The sequence below is a fragment of the Hetaerina americana genome, unplaced genomic scaffold, assembly GCF_022747635.1.
Source record: "Hetaerina americana unplaced genomic scaffold, ioHetAmer1.1.p SCAF_69, whole genome shotgun sequence".
Taxonomy (NCBI): domain Eukaryota; kingdom Metazoa; phylum Arthropoda; class Insecta; order Odonata; family Calopterygidae; genus Hetaerina; species Hetaerina americana.
The window spans coordinates 1,196,956-1,213,893 of NW_027287305.1; positions in this window are offsets into that span (position 1 = coordinate 1,196,956).

Sequence of the window (16,938 nt, forward strand, 5' to 3'; positions counted from 1 at the left end):
ACCTCTGCTATTGGTCACCTTCCCTAATAAATATCAAAAGTATGGTTACCATTCCATTTTTCCCTCAACTACTACGCAGCAATAAATGTCTCACCAGGGGCACAAAAGGTTGGCTACAATAGCATAGAGAATATTAGATGAATTTAAAAATAAAACTGCAATAAAAGCATGAAGTACATGTTCATTAGAGCAAGCTGGGTTTTTAACGGAATGTAGTGATGAAATAACAAAAAATGTAGACAACATTTATTTTTATGGTGAGTTGTGCTAGGTCTTGTTACAAGCAGCTCGTCTCTTATGCGTGAAGAAGTATTTCACGCACAGATACTATAGTGAATGTATCCTTTATTAACTTTAACCTCCACAGTTTTAACTATATCACATACTAAATAATAAAGAACTATTAAGAAAACTTAATTTTTAGATAACTCACTCATCGCAATATTTAATTGACATTCGTCACCATATACACTCTTCCGAAATTGAAAGATTAGGTACTGGAATGCGTATCTCAGAATTCTCCCGCTCGAACTGGCAAGATATTTCCGGAAAGAGCGCTCTGTATTCTGAGCAACGTGCAAAATATTCGGACAGAATTAATCCGTGACACCCGAGGCGTGGAATTTGCTCCGGACCGGAAAGCCATATACTATACACACACCCGCTTACCCTCCCCTCTAACGACCTGGAATCCTAAAATTCAGATCCTATAAGCAGATTCTCATCGGCGGCGTCAGAATAACAAATTAAAATAGAGAACATGTCGGAGGCTGTAGGACCATTAAAAGAAAGCCCTTCCGGCAGACTGGTAAGCACTGCATTTAAGCAAAATCCCGGCCCCCGAGGTCGAATTAAGAGTGGACTTAATTTCGGAAAAAATGCGAAGGATTCGGATGAATGTCCTTAATCGTTAATCTAGGGTGGTCATTATTCGTAGGGTGGAGCAATAAATCTACGCTGACGAAATTAAAAGGTGAAAAGGGGCGTGAATAAACTTCGGCGAGAGGATGCATAAAAGGGATATCACCAGCTGCATTTATGTGTAATTACCATGGCTCCTATATGCTATATACGTGTACTCGTACATACAAACACACAGACACACACACACACACACACATATATATATATATATATATTATATGTTATATAATATATATATATATATATATATATATATATATATATATATATATATATATATATATATATATATATATATATATGCATTATATGTTATATACTATATATTACATATTATATAATATATATTATATATTATACATTATAAATTATACATTATATATTATACATTATATATTATATATATATATGCATTATATGTTATATACTATATATTACATATTATATAATATATATTATATATTATACATTATAAATTATACATTATATATTATACATTATATATTATATTTATATATTATATATTAGTGAGTCGCGGTAGTCCAGTGGGTAGAGTGTTGGACTGCTGACCGGAGGGTCCCGGGTTCGATTCCCGGGCAAGGCACTCTGGGCACCTGCAGCTCCACCCAAGCTTAAGTGATTTATCGGGTACCAGGTCTTCCTGGGAAACCATAACCGGCACAGGGATAGGAACTGCCCCCCCTACCCTGACATGTGAATATCACACGCCGTATAGGGCTTAGTACTGGGTGATCTCTACCATCACCTACCAAACCGACTTTCGGGTTGGTATATATATATACATCAACCCGTATATATATATATATATATATATATATATATATATATTGGATCTTCGATCTTGTATATATATATGTATATATATATATACAAGATCGAAGATAAACATATATATATCTTCGAAATGGAACGCTCTTCGGCGACGCACAAATATGTAAAAACACAGATGTAGATGTTTAGAATATAGAGACACAAAGAAAGGACACTCACAATTTGTTATTTGACGTTTCGAAAGCACGTCAAATAACAAATTGTAAGTGTCCTTTCTTTGTGTCTCTATATTCTAAAAATCTACATCTGTGTTTATATATATATATATATATATATATATATATATATATATATATATATATATATATATATATATATATATATATATATATATATATATATATATATATATATATATATATATAAAATGTGTATATTTTTTTATTTTTTATTTATTGATTTATTTATTTATATATATACGCACGTTATGTACATTAATACGATTGTTTATGTACCTATATATTCACACATACATGTATGTATGCATGAGTGTGTTTCTATCCATCTAGCTATTTCCTTTTTCCACCAGAGTACGAGTTGTATGCATGTTTTCGCAACTACACTCAAACACACAGATGTATGTGTATTCTTGTTATTTTTAAACTTTTTCACCATTCTATTAAAACATATTTTTTATGCTAATATTAATTAATATTCGAGTGTATTGGACATTGGTGTACTCTAAAATGGTGCAATCTCTTTAGAAAAATTCATTATTTTCTGTTAACTTTACCTATACCTTGCGTTCGCCCGTATTTCTTTTCAACTAAAACTAATGTATTTTCAAACCATGTAGCGTGTCTTAGGATTATACATTTATATATACGTTTGTTTCCTCGCTCAGGAGATTACGTCGGCTCCAGTTGGATGCTTGCGAAATCATTTCAGTCTGCCCGTAACCGGAGTTTGAGCTTTGGAATTCGTGGAGGTTTTGGCTTCGTTTCCGGTGCCACTGTCAAAGCTGGAATGTGACGGGTGCAATCACCTGGCAATATAATCTTCTTGGTCGTGACTGGATTGAAAACAGGAAAAAGAAAAGGAATGTGATTCGATTTGTCTAGAACAATTAATTGCAATAGATCCTGGCGCTGTTACTGAGTCGTGTTCAATTGAAAATGCAAAGATTAACTGCAACTTAAAACCTACATAAACGTAAATCAATAATTTTTAAGGAATACATAAATTATGATAAAGTGATGTGCATTTTACTGTGTGACCTTCTAATTTGACAGGTAACAGGTCATCATCAACTTTTAATGGCCGAGTTTTTCATGGTCGCGACGTGGGTGTTCTCTTCGTAGCCATTCTATTCAACTCCTGGTACGTTGTAATACCCTTCGCTTTTAATGACATCTAGAATGTTTTTCACTGGCCTTCCTTTTTTTCTTCCATGATATTTTCTTTCCGTTTTATTTTCTCTTTGGTTTTCTCTCACCGTGTGTATGTTCAACAAATTTAAATTTTCTTTGGACACAACTATTCTATCAAATTCCTTTCCCCTTTGTATCTCATCAGAACTGCTTCATTGGTTTTCGTATCGGTCCAGTTGTTCTCGTTACCATTTTCCCAATCCACATTTACACTGCTTCCGACCTTGGCAATATTAGCTTTCTAGTAATCCAACTTACACTTCTACATCACAGCGTACGGCAAAATATAAATAAAATAATAATAATATCATTACAACCAGTATTCAGCTTACCTGCCGAGAGTTTTATTCTGAAAGAGTTATGAGTGCTTGCTAATACACTTTCCCTTCATTACATTGTGATTTCCTCACTATTGTGGCTATTTTTAGTATGACTGCTTCATGTATGTTTGTGTGGATATATGGTTTAATTCCTAATGCCTTACTGTAGAAGATGAAAGTTTTCCTGGAGATGTCTGTTAAGGACCTACGATTGGCAATTTTTTTCATGTGATTTTGCTTCCAGAGATATTTCTAGTCAACAGCCAGGCCAGCGAATTTTGATGTTTTTATTTCTTCTTCTTGTGTTACATTCGAGTAATTTAGAGTGAATGAATGAAGAACACCAGTATTAATCTATATTTTGTGGACATATGCTCCTTCCTGTCTATTGATTATTCTTTTTTTATCAGTATGCAGAGTTCTCTCTAGTTTTTTGTAGCATGAGCTATTATAATCTCTATTTTCGGAGGTGTTCTCAGGGGTGTACCTGTACATAGGACGAATTGCGTGTTCTAATTACTTGATGCTTGACTGCTATTTCTTAGTGCTATATTTATAATGGTTTCTTTATGTTTGTCAAAGTATTTTGCTTTGACTAGAATTTTTCATCCGGCTGTCGTGTGTTCTATAATTACCCCCAAGTGATAACATTTTCTAAATCTACCTATTTCTAAATTTTCTAATAATATACACTTTCTATAGATCCATGCCTTCATTAATCAATTTTGTCATTTCTTTCTTTTCCGTTTCTGGGAAGGGATGTCCGGTTATAAAACATGTATTTACAGATTTTTTTGGGTTTTGTACAGTGTTTTATTTAGTTCCATGTAATACTTTGTACTACCTGGTTTATTTCTTTTGCTCCGTGAATTTCATTACTGCGCTTTCTCCTAGGGTCTTGCCCACAAAATTCATTTTACCATCATTATTTGGTTGTTTATCTGGTAAGGTATTTTTTGGTAGGATATAAACTTAACATCCATACATTTCTAAGCGTCAGCAAAAAGACAAGCTGAATCCTCATTACAAAAACCCTCTTCAATTCCGCTTATATATTACCTTCCTTTATTTCTCCCAGTATAACTCTCCTTTTGCACTCTTTACCTAAATTTCCTTACGTTTTCCCATCTTTATCACGGTCACCAACTTTTCATCGTCAATCAAAATGCTCTTCATCTACCTTTTCTGCTCACTTTAGATCTCTCCAAACAAGGCTCTCTCCTATTAGGATAGGAGCCTACCAACCAATTACATCTCCTTTTATTTTGTGTTTGGTGCATTCCATCTTCCTCATCCTTCTCCACAGCCATCCCTCTCAAAGGCCTGTACGCCTATAACCTTGTTTCAGTGAACAAGTTAACCCGCCATACAAAACCACGCTCAATATCAAAGTTACAATGATTATATTTTTTAAATTCTTTCTCAGCATCCCTGTCATCAATTTCCTCCTTCTTGTGAACTTCTACCTCTTCACTTAACGCAATTCTTATACCCCTAATACTTTGACCATTTAGGTCAAACACATTTTGAAGATAGTTTAACTCTTCAACTTGCTCTAGGTTTTTTCCTCAGATAAAGCTGAATCTGAGGAACGCTTTTTATGCATGTTTTAAATTGGTTTAGGCATATGCCTAAAGGCATACAAATGAAAGCGTGGTATTAGAAGATTGGAGTGACAAATAGACAATGGTCGTCTTTGGAATGTCTGAGGGAAACAGTAGATAACGTTTCCGATTTCTTTCATCTGTAATCAAGTTTAACAATAAATATAACATAAAAACTAAAATTAATTGTTGTCGAAGCGTAATGAATTGAATTGGAAGTTTCATATTACGAGAAAAATTTAATGCATATGTTTTTCACCCAAACAATATTTCACATCAAACTAATTTACATTGTCCCATAAGGTATTAAACATATATACAGATAAATGGATGTAATGTTTGTAAAGTTTGATCAGATGATTGGTCAATTCGAGAAGATTTTAATGGCACTGTACAAAATATTCCTCAGGACTTTTATTGATACTGTATTTTGTACACTCATACTGCATGTTATTTGGCCTGATTTAAATTCTCATCATACACTCAACTATCATTTTATTTATTTAAAACTGAAATGTCATTTCAGTTAAATTTCTCTTCAGACGATACTTGAAATTCCCTTTAGAATACATCCTTGAACTTTTTCGGTGTTGATAGATGGCGGATGTTTTCATAAACACTTAAAAAGTCAACCTGAGTGATGTAAATGTATTACTGGCTAACCGTTTGATCTCGAGATTCAATTTCCGAGTCGATAGTCGACCATCGCGAGCAGAAATGTGTGGATGCTTTTAACTTTCACCTTGATCCCGTTGGGACATCGCTATCGTGGCTACGATATGCATTACTTTCAATATAAAAGAGCATTTATTGTCACTATACCAATAAATAATAACCAAGATAATCAACCGAAGGTCGGGTATGTAGGTGAGGGTAGAGTTCCCCTCGTAATTAACCCAACGGCCTGTGAAATACACACATTCAGTCAGGGGGTCCCGTGCCTTTCTCTGTTTCACATGTGTTTTGCCTGGCAGATCGGTTACCCAAAACCTCATTCTCGCCATTTATTAGTATTCTAAATAAATAATTGGTTCAGTAAAGGCTGACTAGTACCGTTCGGTTATATTGAAATACTATTCAATATGTACTGCAAAATTAGCGTATTTAGTTTTCAGCACTCTTTGTGTCAGGGTGATTAATTTTATTTGATTTATTTTGATTTATCGATTTTATCGGATTTTCCACTTTAAATTGTTTACACATGCATAATTATCTATTATTATTTTCTCTAAATATGATTTACCGTCTGTAAACATATCTACATTGTTTGAAAAAAGTATTTATTACTATGAAATTATTGGATTCATTATTTTGCTAAATTTATATTATCAAAATATTATAGAGAATGAGCTCAATTTTTGTTTTTGATTGTTTAATTAACATAAGTAATATGACTTAAATCATCCATATTCAGATAAAAATAGTTTTTTTTTGTTTTTAAGGTCGTTTAAAATTACTTAATACTTTATTAAGATATATTTATTATACTTTAAATAAAAACAATGATTGAATTAGTATAGTATATGTTTTTGCTGGATCTGGGAGTAATCAGGTGTCTTGCCCAGAATCGAACATGGGCCCTTAGGTCAGTAACGCAACGCTGTAACTACTGGATTACACCGTTTCAAAGCCGTGCCATTGGATAGAATAAAAAGATTGTTTCTAAAAACTAAAGATAAAAGAGAGATGAATATTGTTTGATATAAAATCAAACATTAAAGTGAACATTAAACAGAGTCTCTCGAAATGTGAATTTCTAAATTTTTACTTTTAACCATAATTTACAGAGACTGTAATTAGCATGAGATGAGATTATCTCGTATATTTCATTGACTCATATATATCGTATATTTTTTAGGAAAAGAGGAAACATTTTTTATTAGACTCTCTTTGTTTTTGTTAAGTTTGAAAAATATTCGAAGTATATCGCTCACCCATTTTCTCGAGAAACTGTTTGATAGAGAAACCGAGAGAAACTGATTCATGGTAAAAAAAAACAATAAATTGTCAGGTTATAGCAAGCCATTGCATTTGAAAAAATATCATATTTTTCAGAAAATGATTCAAAAACCAGAGCAATGTTTTAAATTCTCATAAAATTATGTTATCACCTTTCTAATTATTTGTGTAACTCAATAAGATTTATTTTGTTCCTTGTAATGCGTCCTAGAACCCCTAGAATTGGTGGAATTCCAGTCGCTATATGCAACCGCTGTGTAAACCTTGAACAAAAGACTTCTTTGCCTCTTGTTTAGTAAATGACTACGCTAATAAAATGATAAGCAGATTGAATGAATATTATCAGCCATGCGGATGAATGCCAACGTATAACCATCATGAGCATCAGAAGTTGTACTGTTTCAGATAAAAAAACAATACCTCCTTCATGCATCATGACTCCCCGGCTTTTAACGCTTTCAAAAGGGAAAACCAACAACCGACCGCTACGATGTTTTTTTGTGTAGGTATTCATTTCTGAAGAGGAGATTATCGATTTTTAGCGACGAGCACTCAGTCAAATGAATGAAACGAAAGGGCTCATTGTAGCAATGTGAATGGATTCTCGCACTTAGAAGCCATCAGTTAGCCATTGACCTTTGTCTTATGCTATTGGACAAGAAGCGAAAAGGATTTTTCTTTTTCGTTTTTGAAGGAATCGAGTAACGGCTATGGGCACCTGGAGTTTTTAACCGAAATTGAAGTATTCCTTTTTTTCCTCCTCCCCGAAACCTCATTCTTGTTCGCTAAAAGAAGACGACGTGAATATATGTGAGTGAGTGACCTTTTATAATTTTGTCTTCGTTTTAAAAGTGATTCTAAAATTGGTTATACATGAACATCGATATCGATAAATGGGATAGAATAACTGAAAAATGAACACAAGTTTAATGAGGAAGGTCGAAGGGTGTAGTTATGTGTGTGTGCTTGTGTGTGTAATTATACACCCACAAGAGATATATTAAACATATAAATACATATGGATATATACTTTCACTTTCTACATGGTTATATATATATATATATATATATATATATATATATATATATATATATATATATATATAAGTCCCACTACCGATCAATACGCCCATCATCCATTTTTCCTGCCTCCAGAGGATTTCTCCCAACAAACTCCTCTCTTCGCCCACCATAGCAAGTACTTCCTCATTTGTTTTCTCCTCTGTCCATTTCACCTTCTCCATTCTTCTCCACACCCACATTTCAAAAGCCTCCAGTCTACGTCTATCCTCCTGCTTCAATGACCACGTTTCCGCGCCGTACATAGCTACGCTCCATATCAAAGTTTTTACGAGTCTTTTCTTAACATCCTTACTCAAAGTCCCCGTCATCAACTCCCTCCTCCTCGTGAAAGCCTCTTTGCCTAGCGCAATTCTTCTCCTTACGTCCCTACTACTTTGACCGTGTTGGTCCAAAACACCACCGAGATACGTAAACTGTTCTACCTGCTCTAGTTTTTGCCCTCCTATTTTAATGTTAAGCTTGGCCTTTTTCTTTCTAGAAAATCGCATAACCTTTGTTTTATTGATATTGATTCTCATCCCATACCTGTCGCACTGAATTTCCAATTCATTCAGCATTCTTTGCACACCCCTTGGCTGACTGACAAACTAAAGCTTGGTCATCAGCGGACCAAACTGATTTTACGAATTCCCCGCCCACTTTCATTCCTACCTCCAGTTTTTCCTATGCCTCTTTAATCATTTCCTCCACATGCAGGTTGGACAGCAACGGTGATAATGGGCAACCCTGCCTTACACCTCTTTCTAAAACTGCGCATCCGGACTTCCCGTTCCCCACCCGCACCTGAGCAGTCTGTGACATGTACAGGTTGCGGATTAACCTCCTTTCCCTCCAATCTATTCCTATTTTCTGCAATATACTCATCAGTTTTTCCCAGTTCACTCTATCAAAAGCTTTTTCGAAATCTACGACACAGGCAAATACGTCCTGATTGTCAAATACGTCCTGATTGTATTCTATATTCCTCTCGATTAATAGTTTCATTACTGCAATGGCACCACGCGTACCTCTCCCCTTCCTAAACCCAAGCTGATCATCCCCTAATTAATCATTTGCCCTACTCTTTATCCTTTTGTTTATGATCCTGAGAACAACTTTAGCTGCGTGGGATATCAAACTAATTGTCCTGTAATCCTCACATGATGTAGCCTTAACCTTTTTCGGAATAGGAACTAAAACTGATCTCACAAAGTCTTCCGGCCAGTTTCTTTTGTTAGTCTAAGTTCTTCCCCATATTCTTCTTCTATATGTTCTCCTTTTTATTCCTTCCATTTCTCTTGGATCATTCCTGTGTCAACTAATATCTTGCCCGCCTTATGTTTAACTGTTAACTTTAAATGTTCTCACTTGCTGTTAGGGATTTAACCTTGCTGTATAGCAAGTATATACATACATACATATATATATATATATATATATATATATATATATATATATATATATATATATATATGCACACTCATAAATGCATCTTCTATTAATCCAATTCTCTGTTTGCCACTGGAGGGGAAATATTATCAAGTGCCTGGATATCGAAACAAATTTGGAGATAATGTGTCCATTAAAAAACCTCGATTATATTTTTAAGACGCCACCATCCTACTATTTACGGTTAAATTTAGCGTTTAATTTACGAAGCCTTGTTTTAATAGATGATTAGGATAGTTTTTAGGGTAGCTTGAGAGACAGAACATATGTATTCATTAAGATGAAAATGGCGACAATCACCTTGTTTCCTTTCCATGTGGAAAATTGAAATACTTCTTCTCGGTCCAAACTTCAAACTGTCTCTCACACACTCAAACTGCTAAAAAATATTGGTGATTCCTTTTAAGAATCGGGTGCAGAGAGAAAAAAATGAAAATCACGAGATTCGAGAGCTCTTAAAAGCACTTGGGGAAAATTTGAATGATATAAAGTCATAAATTTAGTGATTATCAACGATAATTATTTTTAATGGGATTTAACGATTGGAATAATGTTTGTAAATATACATAATAAAAATTTACCCCTCGATCGGATTTAGTAGACGCCGCCAAAGTTCTTTATTTTAAACAAATTTAATTACTAAAATTGTCCACATTATCAACTATTTGTCGTTGAAGAGTTAAAGTTTTTTCATTGAACCGAAGCATGGTGCAGCTCTTAATGAGAAGAAGTGATACGAAGGTGCCGGAAACACTAGCGGAAAGTTAATGGGTACCAATTCCGATAATTCCTCAATAAAAAATTATATACATATTGACCAATCAGAGTGCAGTAATTTTAAAAATGCTTTTAAAAACAGAACATGGCTCTTGGTTAAGTAAAAAGAGGCCTTGGGATTATTAAAATATAAAAGAAACAAGGGTTGCATAAAATATTAACTTTCCTCTCTTCGCGAATAGAAGTGATTTGGTTCTTACGTAACATATAGTAATAATAGGAATTTGACGCCTTAAGACTTCCAAATGATCATTAGGGAGAATAACTAAGGCTCTCAGGTTGACTTGGCTTTCACCATATGAATTACTGATACACTAAAGTACAATCACATTAGTTGGATGAAAACATGTTTCAAATTATTTCTTCATTTCACCGCAGGAATAAAATGTATGACCTTCAAATTCTTCATCACCTTCGCCCATTGCATGAGCTGAAATTCATCAATCATTGTTTTCAAATGTAATTAAGTTTAATACCTGTAATTAAGTTTAAGTCCTGGCAATTATTTACACCTGCGATTATCTTGCATCCAAGCTGATTGATCCGATCGTATTCCTGTCGTCTGGCCGGATGGTCCCAATGATTGCGTAAACAGAGTGCCAATAATGCCATCCGTTTGGGGATCTGTTACCCATTTGAGTGCCACATATAACTGCTTAATTTCGAGCAAAATTTGCCAGGTTTTCCTATGAGAAATACAGAATTTATTAAAAATGCCTGTAAAACATTCATATATATATATATATATATATATATATATATATATATATATATATATATATATATACTATATATACTCTGAGATCCCATGCGTTACTTAGCATTTCCGCAGTACACAAAGTCTTCATTATTTGAAGAGACTGACTCATTCTCAGAGAATATCAGGTGATTTCATCACCGGAACACGAGATCTAGGATGCAGAACTCCAAATTTCAGACGGGAACAACGTCCCCTCATGGGAAAGATTTTTATAAGATGATACAAGGTCACCCAACCTACGCCATATCCATAATAGGGATCTATCTCCCAAGATGATGGTGTTATAAACGTCTTGATGATGCTCTATGTTTCCGTCGAGAGAACAATAGACCTACAGGTGGTTTTCCAAAAGTAATACATTTAAATTTCCCCGCTCCTATTGGTTGTAGTGGGATCGAACTACTTGGAGTAGATGGGGGGACGATTTTCGGGGGACGACGGGGGCTAAGATTTTCCGTGAAACCGGTCTCAGTGCTCTCCAATTTGTAAAATGAGCAATACGTCAGTTATTACGAGTATAAACCTCTGCGCCCCGACCGTATCTCGAAAGATCAACTGAGCGGCAATTTCAAGTAAACTTTTGTAACGTTTTGAAAATGAACTTGATTATTTGGACAACGTCATAACAGTCCCCCAAGTCCAAAAAGGCAAGAATGAGTAAATCAACAGTAACGTAAATCAATGCTCATTGTCTTTTTCGACATAAAAGAGTGGTCCATAAGGACGGACAGTTAACGCTGCGTGGCTACTACGCTACTAAGTTGATGTGCTGGAAATACTCCGAAAAAGGGCCCTCAGGACGAGGAAAGACATCTCCGCTACCTGGCAACTCCATCACGACAACACGCCTTACTACAACGCGCTAAGAGTTCACGAGTTCCCAGCCAAACACCCGGTGCCATCGCTGCCCTCCCCCCCTTTAGTCCTGACGTTGTACCAGCATACTTCATTTTGTTCCCTCGGATTAAGGCAGCCTTGAAAGGAATCCGTTTTTCGTCCATAGAAGATATCCAATCAGCCGGGACGAAGACCTTGCGAGAGGTCCCCGAAGATGCTTTCCAGGACGCGTACCGGTCATGGTAGAGTCGCTGGAAAAATGTGTATGTATTGGCCTAAGAACAGTTCTTTGGAGATTTTTAAGTGTTTGTGAACATCTGTACAATTAATTACGTTTAAAAAAATAAAAGCATTATTTTCGCACCCTGTACTCTGCTTAGAATCTGGAATATATTATTTCACTATGCCAAATAGTTATGATAATACCCATTAACAAAAGCTTTTTTATCGTGTAATCAGCTTAGAGTTTCGACCATTGTGGAAATGGTAAATTAAATAATAATGTCTTTATGAAATGAAAGAAAAAACTGATAGCAGAAATGATATGACAGCAAATAAATTATCCCATAAGTGAATGTGTAAATAAAACCTATATGATGAGATACAGGAAAGTGAATAAAGTATAAAAATAGGAATCAAGCAAGTTTTATTTTCATTTATAGCTATCGAGATAGGAGACCCAGAGGAGACCCAGAGTGACCAGGCAGTTACGGGGAAAATCGTAAGCGTCGCTCGCAGCGACTTAAGCACTTAAAGGGCTAAGTTAACATGCGTGCTGCTCAAAACTCCGGTTACTTCACCATTAGGAATTCCACTACGAGATTAAGCACCTATCTCAGGATCTAGTTAACGATGAAAGAAAATTATAGGTTCTCAAATATGAAAAAATTAGAAGTTACCGTATTTTCACGTTGAAGATGTGATAGTGATTATCATCCTAGAGTTGATTTCAGTAGCATTGATAGAGGTCGTTTGGTAGCAATGTTTAAATTAAGACCCCTGTTACAGGTTGGTTTTAAAACGGAGGTCTAAAAATGCTGAGAAACATTAGAGTCCCTTGGATTGATTATTATATATACTACTCCAACCGGTGAATGTTAGTTTTCCATTGAAATCAATGCCCAAGTTCTGCTGAAAGTCCCTTTTTTTAATCCCTCTGTACTTCACATGCCACATTTTATATATATGACCATCGGAGGGAGAATCGAAATGGAAAATAATATCCAGGAGGAATCGCACGGTTTTACGACCTCACCAATACCTAAAATTATACGAGGAATGCAATGAGGAAAACTAAATAGTTGCTTGGGGAAAGTATGCGTATCGGATACTATTATTACTCGTATTATACCCTATTCCTTTTGATAAATAGTACATTCATATCAACTGTCATCAAAATAATCAAGAAAGAAACAATGGTTAAATCAAATAGGGTGACGCAACACAAATTCTTTCAATCGATGAAGATTATAAAAATAATATTCATCAATCAAATTAAGCAGTTGTCAAGTGATCATGTGCATACTCTATTCATGTACTTCTGGATAGAATCCGCTTGCAACTAAGTTGGCAACCAATTGTCCAAACGAATTTTCCCATTATTAAATGAATTTTAAGTTGAAGTGATTCTTCAATCTTTATTGCCTAAAATTTCATAATCCCTAGTGATATAGTCATGCGCATCAGACCTAAATGGAAAAGTTTCTAGACTAATATTCGCATGGACTAGAGCTTTCAAGACGCATACACTAACCGCACAACATGATTCCTTTACAAATAAAAAACTTATAATGATTACGTCGATATGGCGATGAATCGAACAGTTTTCTTTTTTAGTAATAGGATTTGTTTGATGTGCCGGAATGACCCAATAAATCAAGGTCATTATTCAAATTACATTTGAAAAAGATGTGTTCAAGTGTTGGACAATACTAATTTTTAATTAGAAATTTAAACTTTCTTAGCCCATTAAGAGCTTTGTTCAGTTCTTTCCAGAGCTGGCCAATATGTCTCTTCCAGTTGAATTAAGAATCAATATAATCCCCAGTAATTTAGAAGTTTCAACTTCAGATATTTTTGTCATAAGACTACATACCATATTTTAAGTTTCATCAGCTTTTCAAATCATGGGATTTGCATAAAACAAATACTTAGGCCTGTCTTGAATTATTGAAAACAAATTTAGATTTCATATTTCATGGCAAATACGAGGGCTGTCTAGACAGTTTTCGTGTAGCGAGAGGAAATGTGGAGGGAGCCAAATGGATGTATTGTGTTGATGTACATAGTAGGTCAGTGCGCCTCGTATTGCAGTGGTAGGAAAGTCGCGCCACTAGTCATTTGTTTACCGCAGCGAGTCAAAAGGAACAGTACAATTGAAATTCCCGCCGAATGTGAATTCCGTTCAGTGATAGGGTTTTTAATGATTAAAAAACTTTAAAGCTGCTGACATTCACTATCGGGAAATTTGTGATCTCTAGGAACCAAATGTGATGAGTGACAAGAGTTGAGTATGCCAGTGTTGTCGTTCGTTTAAGAGTGAACGGACAAATGTCCATGATGATGAAGATGACAGATGTGGCCGCCCCAGTCCCAGTCGGTGGTGAACAATGAAATGCACCTGAAAATCGATGAAAAAATTCGTGTAAACTGGCGTTTCACGATATCGGAATCCTTAGAAAGTTTCCCACAGATTTCCACGACTCTGTTGTATGGAATTACGACTGAAAAGTTAGCCTACTGCATATGTTTTGAGCTCGTTTCCACGTGAAACTTCAAGATGCCATCATCATAGGTTGGCTGTTATATCAGGCGGCAGAATTTTATGCTGAAGGAATTGGAAAACTATTTCAGAGATACGGCGAATATTTAAGTCTTTTTGGTGAATATGTATAAAAATAGTAGAGATATGTAGTTTTAAGATGATAAAAAATAGCTTTTTTGTGTCTATTCAAGTGTATTTTTTATAACATAACGGAAGTCACTCTGTGGACAGCCCTTGTTTTTAATCACGATAATGAATAGTATTGGACCAAACACTGGCCCCTGTGGGATACAACATTTTACCGAAAGAGCTGTACTTCGAAAAACGTTAAGTTAAACCTACTGTGGAAAATCTCCCGCATACGGATTCATTTACTTCAACCTTCTTGACAAAATGATATTTTACCTTTTGAAACATTTTGAAAAATTTTAGATTAAGACGTTTTTCGAGGTTGGTATCGAGGTTTTTCTAGATATTCTTTATGACCCGACGCTCACGAGAGATATATTTTACAAAGGAAACACAAAGCAAAGCAAGGTAAGTATTTCCTTTTTTCCCAAAATATCAAACTTAATTTCCTCAAAAGATTGAAAAATGCCACAAGAAGGAAAAACCTTCTCAATTTGTATTGGCAAGTATAAATGTAACTCCACTGGCTTGAAACTGAACCAAACTTGGATCGAAGTTTCTTCGACCGAAAAATATCATTCCCTCCCTCATATACGCATTGGGTGGGGAGATTTAGGACATTATCATACTGAGAGGGCATTGACGTCTGGTGGTAACAATTGAATCTCCTCACCGAATTCCCAACATTTTTTTCAGTCGCTTGCCTTGAATCTCTTACGACTCGACTCCTTGGGAGTGACAGGTCGACAATAGCCAGAATCTGAAAAATATTCCGACGACTCAATATCGGCGTATCACCCCCTCTGTTATTGCTTTCGGAGTCAATATTTATCGAGGGAATATCCGGAGCATCGGGGAAATATGATGGATGACTTCTATCGGTGGAATAATATTTCCCCCCCCGCGGCATTTTTTTCACTAGAGAATGGAGAATAGGGGATGGAATTTTTTAATATCGCCACGATAATTTTCAAGGGGGTGGGAATAAAATGAAAGACAGATATGCCGGAGAATCCTCGCTTAAGATACTGACGTAATAATACCCAAATGTAATATGGCACTAAAATATTTAATCGTTTGTTGCGAAAGAAATTGCTAATGAAGGTTCATACTAGGGGTTCCGGTGGGGAAGGGGAGGCGCTTCAGGGTGCAAACTATATGATTTAAATTTTTTGGTTTTGTCGAAGTGAAAATGTCGACCAAATAACTTATTAAAAAATTCTGCCAGAACAGTATTTGTTTATGTCATTTTGTTCGCGATAATATTTATCATTCGTTAAAATTTACAGCAGAAAAATACATTAACAATTTTTCTAGTTTTTGTAGTGAGTATAATATATTTTTAAGTATAACTATATAATGATACATATATATATATATATATATATATATATATATATTCTATATATATATATATATATATATATATATATATATATATATATATATATATATATATATATATATATATATATATAATGGGCTGTCACAGTATAACACAAATAAAATAGAATAGCAACATTTAAAAGGACACTCACACGGTAAATTGTTCGAGCTTTCGGCCCTCTCAGAGGCCTTCTTCAAGAGAGACTGAAAATATATATATATATATACACACACAACTCTAATATGAATATAACTGTGTTAATAAAACATTTGGTATTTGAAGAAGCCAAAATGTTGACCGGGATGTTAAACTTAAAAAACCTCTGGTAGAAGAATACCTTACTCCCTGATGTGAAATATCTAAATGACAATAAATGGCATTGATTTCGCACGCTATTGGCTTAGTATTGGGTTAATTCTACTATCACCAAACAAACCGATCGTCCGGTAGAATACTATATTTATAATTTTTTCACATATTATATTTTACATTAAGTAAAACACTATAACACTTGTTATTGTTGTATTAAAAGTGTGTAAGATGAATTCAAATAAAACGGTACATAATAATTGTTGAAATATGTTAAAAGAATGACTTCGACTTTGGATTAGGGTAGGCTTGGTTTGATGAGGAGGGTGAGCCATAGTTTCCTAAGCTTTAATTGAATGTGTACGCGTTTTAACAGATAGAACTTAAAGTTAAGAAGCAAAAATATGGAAAAAAGAAAATAAGACGTCACGGATG